This window comes from Lissotriton helveticus, chromosome 9 (genome assembly GCF_964261635.1).
Source record: "Lissotriton helveticus chromosome 9, aLisHel1.1, whole genome shotgun sequence".
Taxonomy (NCBI): Eukaryota; Metazoa; Chordata; class Amphibia; order Caudata; family Salamandridae; genus Lissotriton; species Lissotriton helveticus.
In genome coordinates this window covers 648,364,816-648,375,265 of record NC_136070.1, presented here as the reverse complement: position 1 = coordinate 648,375,265, position 10,450 = coordinate 648,364,816, and positions in this window count along the sequence as shown.

Sequence of the window (10,450 nt, the reverse complement as noted above, 5' to 3'; positions counted from 1 at the left end):
GACAAAATCCCTAGGTGAACCCAGGGTAGTTATACTGTTTTGGGGCAGTGCACCACCCCCCAATGTTGCAAAGTGTCAGAATCCCTCAATTTGGATTGGTCCTAAGGTAGGATTTGGGTAACACACCAATCAGAACACACTATTTGGATGCCTACTTTGCATCTCTGGGTACCGCCTAGCGAGATTGGGGTTCTCATGAGAAAGTCCAGGGAAATACAATGACATTATAACATTGTTTCAGAATAGGGACACATGACTCCGTCCTGCTGGGTTCGCAGGTCATTTTCTCAGGAGCATCTTGCCCATCCCTGCCAGCTGGCTGAGTTCCACCAGCCAAGGTTGACATTTCCCAGACGGACGGTCCTGCGCAGAAGGGACCTCCAAGATGGCTTTCAGCTCAGTCAGACCCCCATTTCCCGCGGTACATGAAAAGTAAGCGAGAACAAATTAATACATAGAAATAACGATATGAAACACATCATTGGTTTTGTACTTTCAACTTATCACTATAAAATATACTACGCAGTTTAAATGTTAGCTACATACACACAGGCACAAGAGCAACTGCACGAGCAGTACCACGTTATTACCAAAGCTATGTATTACGCATGCGCACCCTTTCCCTCCAAACTTATAACTACGTCAGGACACGTGAGTGTAACTGACGCATGCGCAAAAGCCATTTACTAAGCGGCGGCCATTTTAAAGACATTGATTAATCGTATTAGAAAACACATGGGCAAGCTTCCTCTACCTCGTTCAAATATAAAAATAAGAGATTAGTAAGACGTACAATTTATTAATTGATTACACACAGGCGAGGTTCATGACTAAAGCACGTCGCGATGCGAAGCTTTGCTTCATCAGTCTCAACCCCACGTGGGTCGAGAATGTGGTGATGTACCGGCTGGTCGGCTCCAACTCCAGCTGGTGGTAGCCCGAATTAAGGTCCAATTTTGAAAACCATTTTGCTCCATTGAGGTCCGCGACAATATCATCCATGGTGGGGGTGATGTGCCGTTCTCGTTTGACTGCGGTGTTCGGCAGCCTCATGTCCACACACAGCCGGATCGCCCCTGGCTGTTTCGGGTTTGGCGCGACTACCAACGGGGAGACCCATGGTGTCGGGCCCGACACCTTCTCAATTACTCCCAGATCTTCAAGCTTCCGGAGCTCCTCTTCGACTTGTGGCCTTAGGTTGAAAGGCACCCTCCGGTGGCGGAGCGCCATGGGTTTGACTGACGTGTTTATATGCAATTTAAACTTTCGCCCTTTTAGTTTCCCTAGGCCCTTGAACAGCTCCGGGAAGTCCTTTAGCATAAAGTCTGCGTGCGCCTGATGCACTTGATTGGCGAAGAACACCAGGCCAAGGTCCTCTGCTGTGTGGCAGCTTAGAAGCGTACCTTTTTTTCCTTCAGTGATGTGGAACCTGGTTTCAGTGGAGTACTCGCCGTTGACTACCGTTGCTTGAATCATCCCTCTTAGCGGGAGTGGTTCAGTGCCCCCATACGTGTAGATCCTTGCTGCGGAGGGCGTCAAGATGGGTTTCGGAGACATCATCTCGTATTGGTCTGAATCCATGACGTTCACGGATGCCCCTGTGTCAATCAGGGCTTTGACTTCTGTGCCGTCTACTGCCACAGAACACATGGGCGGCGGCCTTCTTCTTGTGGACGCTCTACTCACGTAAGAGATGACATACACCTCGTCATCTTCGTCATCCTCATACCTCGGCCGTCTTTCCTGGGCCTGGTGGTCTGGAGGGGGCGGTTCTTGATCGAGGGACAGCCGTCGGATGTGCTGCGTCACTGCTCTGGCACGCGGTCCAGCTGACCGGAATTTTCCTCCTCGACAGACAGCGGCAAAGTGGTTCATGCGCCCGCATTTGAGGCACGTCTTTCCTTTCGCGCCACAGGTGGCAGTGGCTGGGTGATCCGCTCCGCAATATCCGCACTGGCTTCCTCTTGGTGGGGCGTTCCGTTGTCGCGGTGGCGGGAATCTTCCTTGTATGGCATCCATCCTTTCCTCCTTGATCGGCGTCATTTTCACCGCAGGTGTGGCAATCACGGGCGTGCGTAACGCGGCCTCCATCTCCTCCGCCCTGGCATCAGACAGCTCGTGCGACCTGGCTAGGATTAGTATCTCATCAAGCGATATGCCCGGTTGTCTGAGAATTAGCTTCCTGAGCAGTTTTGACCTGCACCCCACGATGATTTGGTCTCTAATTTCTTCCCGGGGGTTGGTAAACGGGCACGCGCTCGCAAGCCGGCGAAGCCGGGCATAGTACATGTCAACCGACTCCGAGTCGGTCTGCCAGGCTCGTTTGAATTTAAACTTCTCAAAGTCGTTATTGATCTGGGGGTCAAAATGGGCGTTTAGGGCTGCGACCGCAGCGTCGTAGTCGTGATCAAGGCCGGTATTGGGGAGTGACTCAAAGAGGTCGTAAATTTCGGGCCCCCCGTACAGTATGAGGAGTGATCTTTTCACCATTCCGTCCGTTTCTCTTGTGCCTCTGAAATAGAGGTTGAGCCTCCCGACCCACGCTTTCCATCTCTGCGCCGCCGTAGCCGGGTCCGCCGTCTCGCTGAAGTGTGGGATGGGCGCTGCGCCGGAGTGAAGGTGGGCCGGTGCCACCTGCTGGGGGGCTCCTGCCTGAGCCTGGGCCTGTTGCTGGGGTATAGGCAACACTGGTGGTGGCTGGGCGGGCGGTGGCTGGACAGCTGGAGGTGCGTTTTGACCTGCCCCGTCCTGGGCCGCCCCCGTCGCTATGACCGACATCGTGGGGCGTGCTGTGTCTCGTTCTGGACCCCTCCTGTCCTGAGCCGCTGTGTGGTGGCACTGATTGGCATGCGCTGTCTTCCGCCCTTTTCAGCGAGGAGTCCCTTGGCTTTACCAGTGCTTATTGGTGGCACAGGCAACTGGGCAGGGTGAGATGTGCGATGTCCACCCCCCGCGAACAGGACTGCCAATGTCCCTCACGTATGGTGATGCAGTACAGGCCGGTAGCTCAGGGCATCTGGAAGGCCAGTTGCAGCAGCCAATGCTTGATTACTGTGTCAGCGTTATCTTCGCTTTATTTATTTATTTTTTGATTCCTTTCTCTGGCACTCGGTAGTGTGGCCGCGGGGCCGCCGTCGGCGCGCCGAGCGCGCGCGCGCCTCAGAAGAGGCTGGGGCCGAGGAAGGCCTCGCCGGGCCACGTGGTGCGGCCGCGTAAGGAGCTCCTGCTCCGCTGAGGTAGGAGGGCCCCTCCCAGGGCGCACGCTTCCGCTCCTGCAGGGAGGAGGGACCTGCTGAGGGATCGCGCAGGCGGGGCAGACAAGGACACTCACCCGCCGGATCCTCCACCTGCACACCGACTCCCCGCGAGCCCCGCCGGCTGAAGGCGCTTCCTCACGGAAGACGCGTGGGCGGGCCTCGGGAGTCGGGACGACACAGCAACGCGGGTGGGCACCGCAGCTGGATGCAGGCGACGCGGTGCCACCGGCAGCTATGGGGCACGCGTGGCAAATAGCCAGCCTCGTCGCCAATGTAGCGCTGTGGGAGAAGGCCTACCACGTGGTAAGTGACCACACAGATAATGACACGGACACTGTATTGCAGTTAGCGGGAAAGACCCCGAGCGGTCTTCCGCTTCTTTATTTATATCCCCAGCGCGAGCCCGCCCCGGGGTGTGCGTGCGTGCGTGGGGTAAGGGATACAAAGTATGGGAGAGCCCGAGTGGCTCTCTACACCCTCGACTGTCTTTCTCTCCCTGTCTGTCTTTTCTCCTGTCGCTCTCCCATTCTCAAATTGTCTCTGATGTGGAGACGGGGCTCCCGCTGCCAAAGAACATAAAAAATGAAGCTGCTCTCCTGAGACTAGGGGGGCATTACCTGGCCTGTAGAGTCACACAGGCTGATGTAGTGTTTCATCTCCCTGCTCTTGCTGTGTCTGGCCTAACACCATCCCTACAGGACAGAATAATGGTGCACCAGGGAGAGGGATGCACCACCAGGAAGAGGGGTCTGACATTACCTGCTCCATGCAGAGACCTGCATTGCTGTTGGAACAGGAGCCCGAGACCTCTGACTCCGAATGAATGATTGTTACAGCGGCACAGGAAGGGCCTGGGCCCTTAAAAAGGAGGATTGTCGCCGGGGTGCCTCACAAGCTCCCCCTGAAGTAAGAGCACACTTGCTGATGGTCCCGCCGGTAGGTACCGGGCCTGTTCTTGAGACAGTGGGTCGACTCTGTTGCATTTCGCTGCATAAGCAATCGCCGTGCACGTGCCCCCTGGATAGCAGAGCCCCGTCTTCTATGTCCTGTGACCTGCAGTTTAGCTACTGGGGGTGGGCGTGGGCTACACCTGAGCTCGGGGGACTGAAAGCAAACGTGCTTAATTTGTGCCGGCAAAGCAATGAAGCACGCTGAACAGGGGTCCGAGAAACAAATAGAAAGTGAGTGGGAGACAAGGGGGGGGAGAGAAAGAGATAAGGGGAGAGAGGATGAAAAGGGAGGGGAGGTGACTGGGGAGGGATGGAAAGAGGTGAGGGAATGGAAGTGAAGATGGGGCAGTGAAATGAAAATGGGGCAGTGAAATGAAGATGGGGCAGGGACGTGAAGATGGGGCAGGGACGTGAAGATGGGCAGGGACGTGAAGATGGGGCAGGGACGTGAAGATGAGGCAGGGAAGTGAAGATGAGGCAGGGAAGATGGGGCAGGGAAATGAAGATGGGGCAGGGAAATGAAGATGGGGCAGGGAAATGAAGATGGGGCAGGGAAATGAAGATGGGGAAGGGAACCTTAAACTGCAATCCACCTTGGGTGCCCTGATACCTCCAACTCCCGCCGAACCACCTGAACACGTTTCCATGAAGGTGGATTCACCAAAGTGGCAGGGTAGAATGGGTGACATAACTGACATTGACCTCCCTTAAATGACATGGATGCAAAAGGGGTGAACACCTGTTTTGCAGTATGTATTGATTTGTTCTTAGGGAAGGACTGGCTTTTGCAGCAGGGGCTTGCGTTGAAGGTGTTTGACAATTGCAAGGTTCTGTACTGAAAAAAAGAAATTCAGACCGCCTTACGTCCTTTCCGCATTCCCACAGCTGATGATGTCCCAGACATACTGCCATGACGTGCTCCTCTCCCACCTGCCCTACCCACAATTCTTTTAATTAAAATGCCCCGTGTAAAAGAAAAATATGTTTTTTAAGATTTGCATTTCAAATAATACTAGCCAAAAACTGAAAACTTGTTTCAGGGTTTCTGATGGGAAGTTTTTCTTTTGTCAAATTGTGTTTAATTAAAAAATAGAGATGCAGTAGCATTTGCTTCATTCTAGGGGAGGAATAATACGGAGTGCATCACAATAAGGAACTGTAAAAGGGGATTGTTTTATTGTCAAGTTTAGTGCTAAACCAGGCAGCTCTGCCATTTTAGCTCACATCATCTTGCATTCTACCACGCCTAATTTTGGGATCATTTAAACTAAAAGCCCTTTAATGCAGATGAACATATCCCAAACAGCCAGGGATTCGTGAATAGGAGACAATGTAAAAACGGTGCTGTTTTTTGAGTATTCCCACTGGGGCCTGTGCTGCACTGGGCATGTGCTGAATATCCGGTTGCTGCAAATTGCCATTCAATCCCACTTAAGATTGTTCTTGTCTGCTAATAAAAAAATACTATAAACATGTGCTGCATGTAGTTACATCTGCTTTGGAAATACAGCACTGTCTAGTAATGTTTTGAAACGGCAGTGGTCTTTTTTTACCCTCTCTAGCCCCGCCCCCAAATGACCCCGCCCCCAAATGATCCCGCCCCCACCGGTGCGGCCCTCGGCCACAAACCACACTGTAAATTCGCCCCCCGAGAGAAAGTTTGTTAGTACCCATGCTTTAGAATGTTCCTGTGTTTTGGCCATAGTCAAAACCTCATGTAACGAAGGATTATCCTTTTCCCACATTGCTTCTTTAGCGTTTTCTATAGAGCAAACTAACATGAATTGATCCCTTAGGCATTCATCTAAAGAATTATCAAAACCACAAGTTGATGCTAACCTGTGCAATTCAATTATATATTCTTAAGTACTCTCACCTTGACCCTGCATTCTCATACCAGAATGATGGTGTTCCAGCACTGTGGTTATTATAGGAAGATAATGACGGTCACGTTTTTTAGGAAAATCTCATACACGTTGAGATTGGCGACACCATCTTCTGACAACTCAGGCAGATGTTCAAACACTTCTGGACCCAGACAGTGCATTAACAAAGACGTTTTCCTCTCTGCGCTGGGAGAAGCGCCACATACCTTGTCATTGTGAGCAAAAACCTTCTTCCATTTGATCCACTGTATAGGTGGATCACCTGGAGAGGTAAGAAAAAATGGAGGTGCAGTCACATTTTGCATTATTACACAATGAATAACCCACTTTACGATTGCTGCTGAAAATATTAAGAACAATGAAGCAAACCAAGATGGTTCGGGCAGCTGACAACAAACAATGAAAATGAAAAAAAGGCCGAATATATAGAGTCAAAGTATATAAGGGAGTGACATGTGTTTGTTATTATTTCATGAGTAGCCAAAAAACCTGGTCCAGAAGCTGAAGTAGATGAGCAGTTTCAGCAGACCATGTGACCAACACTCGAAGCTGTACTCAGAAGTGGAAGAAGGCACCACGCACAACAGGAAGTGACCATTGTGAAAATGAAGCTGTGCCCGTCAGCGAAGAAGGCACTGCAAATTAATTGAATGATGGCGTGTAGTGTAAAGCCGTTCGTCGGACCAGACTCCTCACGGCAGGAAGCGACCGTTGTGAAAATGAAGCTGTGCCTGTCAGTGAAGAGGCACTACAAATTAATTGAATGATGGCGTGTACAGTAGAGTCGTACGTCGGGACCAGCACTTGAAACAGTGCTCGAAGGTCCTGATGCAAAATGGCCCCTTGCGTTGGATGTCGTAGCGTCAGACCTCACATTGGGACCAGCACTCAAGACAGTGCTAGAAAGTCTTGATTCAAAATGGCCGCCTTAGACTTGCATGCCACGTCGTTGCATGAGACGTCATCTTGGACCGCAGGGTCCAAGACTCCAGGCGTTGTCTCAGCTCTCATGCACGGCTTGGGAGAGCGCGCAGACCATGCAGCGCTCAAGCCGTTAACCGAAAGCCCTAAATAACGGTAAGGTTATAAACGGTCCTGGGAAGCTTGATTCCGGTCCAGGGAAGACATGGCTTGGCAGTTCGGGCTGGACTGTTCCCATGAGGCACAGGGTCAGACTGATTTGCATATGGCCGTGTCTGAACTGGGGTGGCGGAGTGAGCTAAAGAACGGTGATGGATTAAACCCAGATCAGTTGACTGGGGGTGAGTGTTTGTATTGTCAACGCTCCGTCCATCATCACCTTTGGTTTTTCTTTGTTCGCACTAAGTTGGCAGGGTATGCTCAGACGTGAGTCCCTTGCTCACTTTGCCACTGGAGTCAAGCAATCCCGGCTGAAGACGGCTGTAATGCCAGAAACCGGTCCTGGGAAGCTTGATTCCGGTCCAGGGAAGACATGGCTTGGCAGTTCGGGCTGGACTGTTCCCATGAGGCACAGGGTCAGACTGATTTGCATATGGCCGTGTCTGAACTGGGGTGGCGGAGTGAGCTAAAGAACGGTGATGGATTAAACCCAGATCAGTTGACTGGGGGTGAGTGTTTGTATTGTCAACGCTCCGTCCATCATCACCTTTGGTTTTTCTTTGTTCGCACTAAGTTGGCAGGGTATGCTCAGACGTGAGTCCCTTGCTCACTTTGCCACTGGAGTCAAGCAATCCCGGCTGAAGACGGCTGTAATGCCAGAAACCGGTCCTGGGAAGCTTGATTCCGGTCCAGGGAAGACATGGCTTGGCAGTTCGGGCTGGACTGTTCCCATGAGGCACAGGGTCAGACTGATTTGCATATGGCCGTGTCTGAACTGGGGTGGCGGAGTGAGCTAAAGAACGGTGATGGATTAAACCCAGATCAGTTGACTGGGGGTGAGTGTTTGTATTGTCAACGCTCCGTCCATCATCACCTTTGGTTTTTCTTTGTTCGCACTAAGTTGGCAGGGTATGCTCAGACGTGAGTCCCTTGCTCACTTTGCCACTGGAGTCAAGCAATCCCGGCTGAAGACGGCTGTAATGCCAGAAACCGGTCCTGGGAAGCTTGATTCCGGTCCAGGGAAGACATGGCTTGGCAGTTCGGGCTGGACTGTTCCCATGAGGCACAGGGTCAGACTGATTTGCATATGGCCGTGTCTGAACTGGGGTGGCGGAGTGAGCTAAAGAACGGTGATGGATTAAACCCAGATCAGTTGACTGGGGGTGAGTGTTTGTATTGTCAACGCTCCGTCCATCATCACCTTTGGTTTTTCTTTGTTCGCACTAAGTTGGCAGGGTATGCTCAGACGTGAGTCCCTTGCTCACTTTGCCACTGGAGTCAAGCAATCCCGGCTGAAGACGGCTGTAATGCCAGAAACCGGTCCTGGGAAGCTTGATTCCGGTCCAGGGAAGACATGGCTTGGCAGTTCGGGCTGGACTGTTCCCATGAGGCACAGGGTCAGACTGATTTGCATATGGCCGTGTCTGAACTGGGGTGGCGGAGTGAGCTAAAGAACGGTGATGGATTAAACCCAGATCAGTTGACTGGGGGTGAGTGTTTGTATTGTCAACGCTCCGTCCATCATCACCTTTGGTTTTTCTTTGTTCGCACTAAGTTGGCAGGGTATGCTCAGACGTGAGTCCCTTGCTCACTTTGCCACTGGAGTCAAGCAATCCCGGCTGAAGACGGCTGTAATGCCAGAAACCGGTCCTGGGAAGCTTGATTCCGGTCCAGGGAAGACATGGCTTGGCAGTTCGGGCTGGACTGTTCCCATGAGGCACAGGGTCAGACTGATTTGCATATGGCCTTCTCTGAACTGGGGTGGCGGAGTGAGCTAAAGAACGGTGATGGATTAAACCCAGATCAGTTGACTGGGGGTGAGTGTTTGTATTGTCAACGCTCCGTCCATCATCACCTTTGGTTTTTCTTTGTTCGCACTAAGTTGGCAGGGTATGCTCAGACGTGAGTCCCTTGCTCACTTTGCCACTGGAGTCAAGCAATCCCGGCTGAAGACGGCTGTAATGCCAGAAACCGGTCCTGGGAAGCTTGATTCCGGTCCAGGGAAGACATGGCTTGGCAGTTCGGGCTGGACTGTTCCCATGAGGCACAGGGTCAGACTGATTTGCATATGGCCGTGTCTGAACTGGGGTGGCGGAGTGAGCTAAAGAACGGTGATGGATTAAACCCAGATCAGTTGACTGGGGGTGAGTGTTTGTATTGTCAACGCTCCGTCCATCATCACCTTTGGTTTTTCTTTGTTCGCACTAAGTTGGCAGGGTATGCTCAGACGTGAGTCCCTTGCTCACTTTGCCACTGGAGTCAAGCAATCCCGGCTGAAGACGGCTGTAATGCCAGAAACCGGTCCTGGGAAGCTTGATTCCGGTCCAGGGAAGACATGGCTTGGCAGTTCGGGCTGGACTGTTCCCATGAGGCACAGGGTCAGACTGATTTGCATATGGCCGTGTCTGAACTGGGGTGGCGGAGTGAGCTAAAGAACGGTGATGGATTAAACCCAGATCAGTTGACTGGGGGTGAGTGTTTGTATTGTCAACGCTCCGTCCATCATCACCTTTGGTTTTTCTTTGTTCGCACTAAGTTGGCAGGGTATGCTCAGACGTGAGTCCCTTGCTCACTTTGCCACTGGAGTCAAGCAATCCCGGCTGAAGACGGCTGTAATGCCAGAAACCGGTCCTGGGAAGCTTGATTCCGGTCCAGGGAAGACATGGCTTGGCAGTTCGGGCTGGACTGTTCCCATGAGGCACAGGGTCAGACTGATTTGCATATGGCCGTGTCTGAACTGGGGTGGCGGAGTGAGCTAAAGAACGGTGATGGATTAAACCCAGATCAGTTGACTGGGGGTGAGTGTTTGTATTGTCAACGCTCCGTCCATCATCACCTTTGGTTTTTCTTTGTTCGCACTAAGTTGGCAGGGTATGCTCAGACGTGAGTCCCTTGCTCACTTTGCCACTGGAGTCAAGCAATCCCGGCTGAAGACGGCTGTAATGCCAGAAACCGGTCCTGGGAAGCTTGATTCCGGTCCAGGGAAGACATGGCTTGGCAGTTCGGGCTGGACTGTTCCCATGAGGCACAGGGTCAGACTGATTTGCATATGGCCGTGTCTGAACTGGGGTGGCGGAGTGAGCTAAAGAACGGTGATGGATTAAACCCAGATCAGTTGACTGGGGGTGAGTGTTTGTATTGTCAACGCTCCGTCCATCATCACCTTTGGTTTTTCTTTGTTCGCACTAAGTTGGCAGGGTATGCTCAGACGTGAGTCCCTTGCTCACTTTGCCACTGGAGTCAAGCAATCCCGGCTGAAGACGGCTGTAATGCCAGA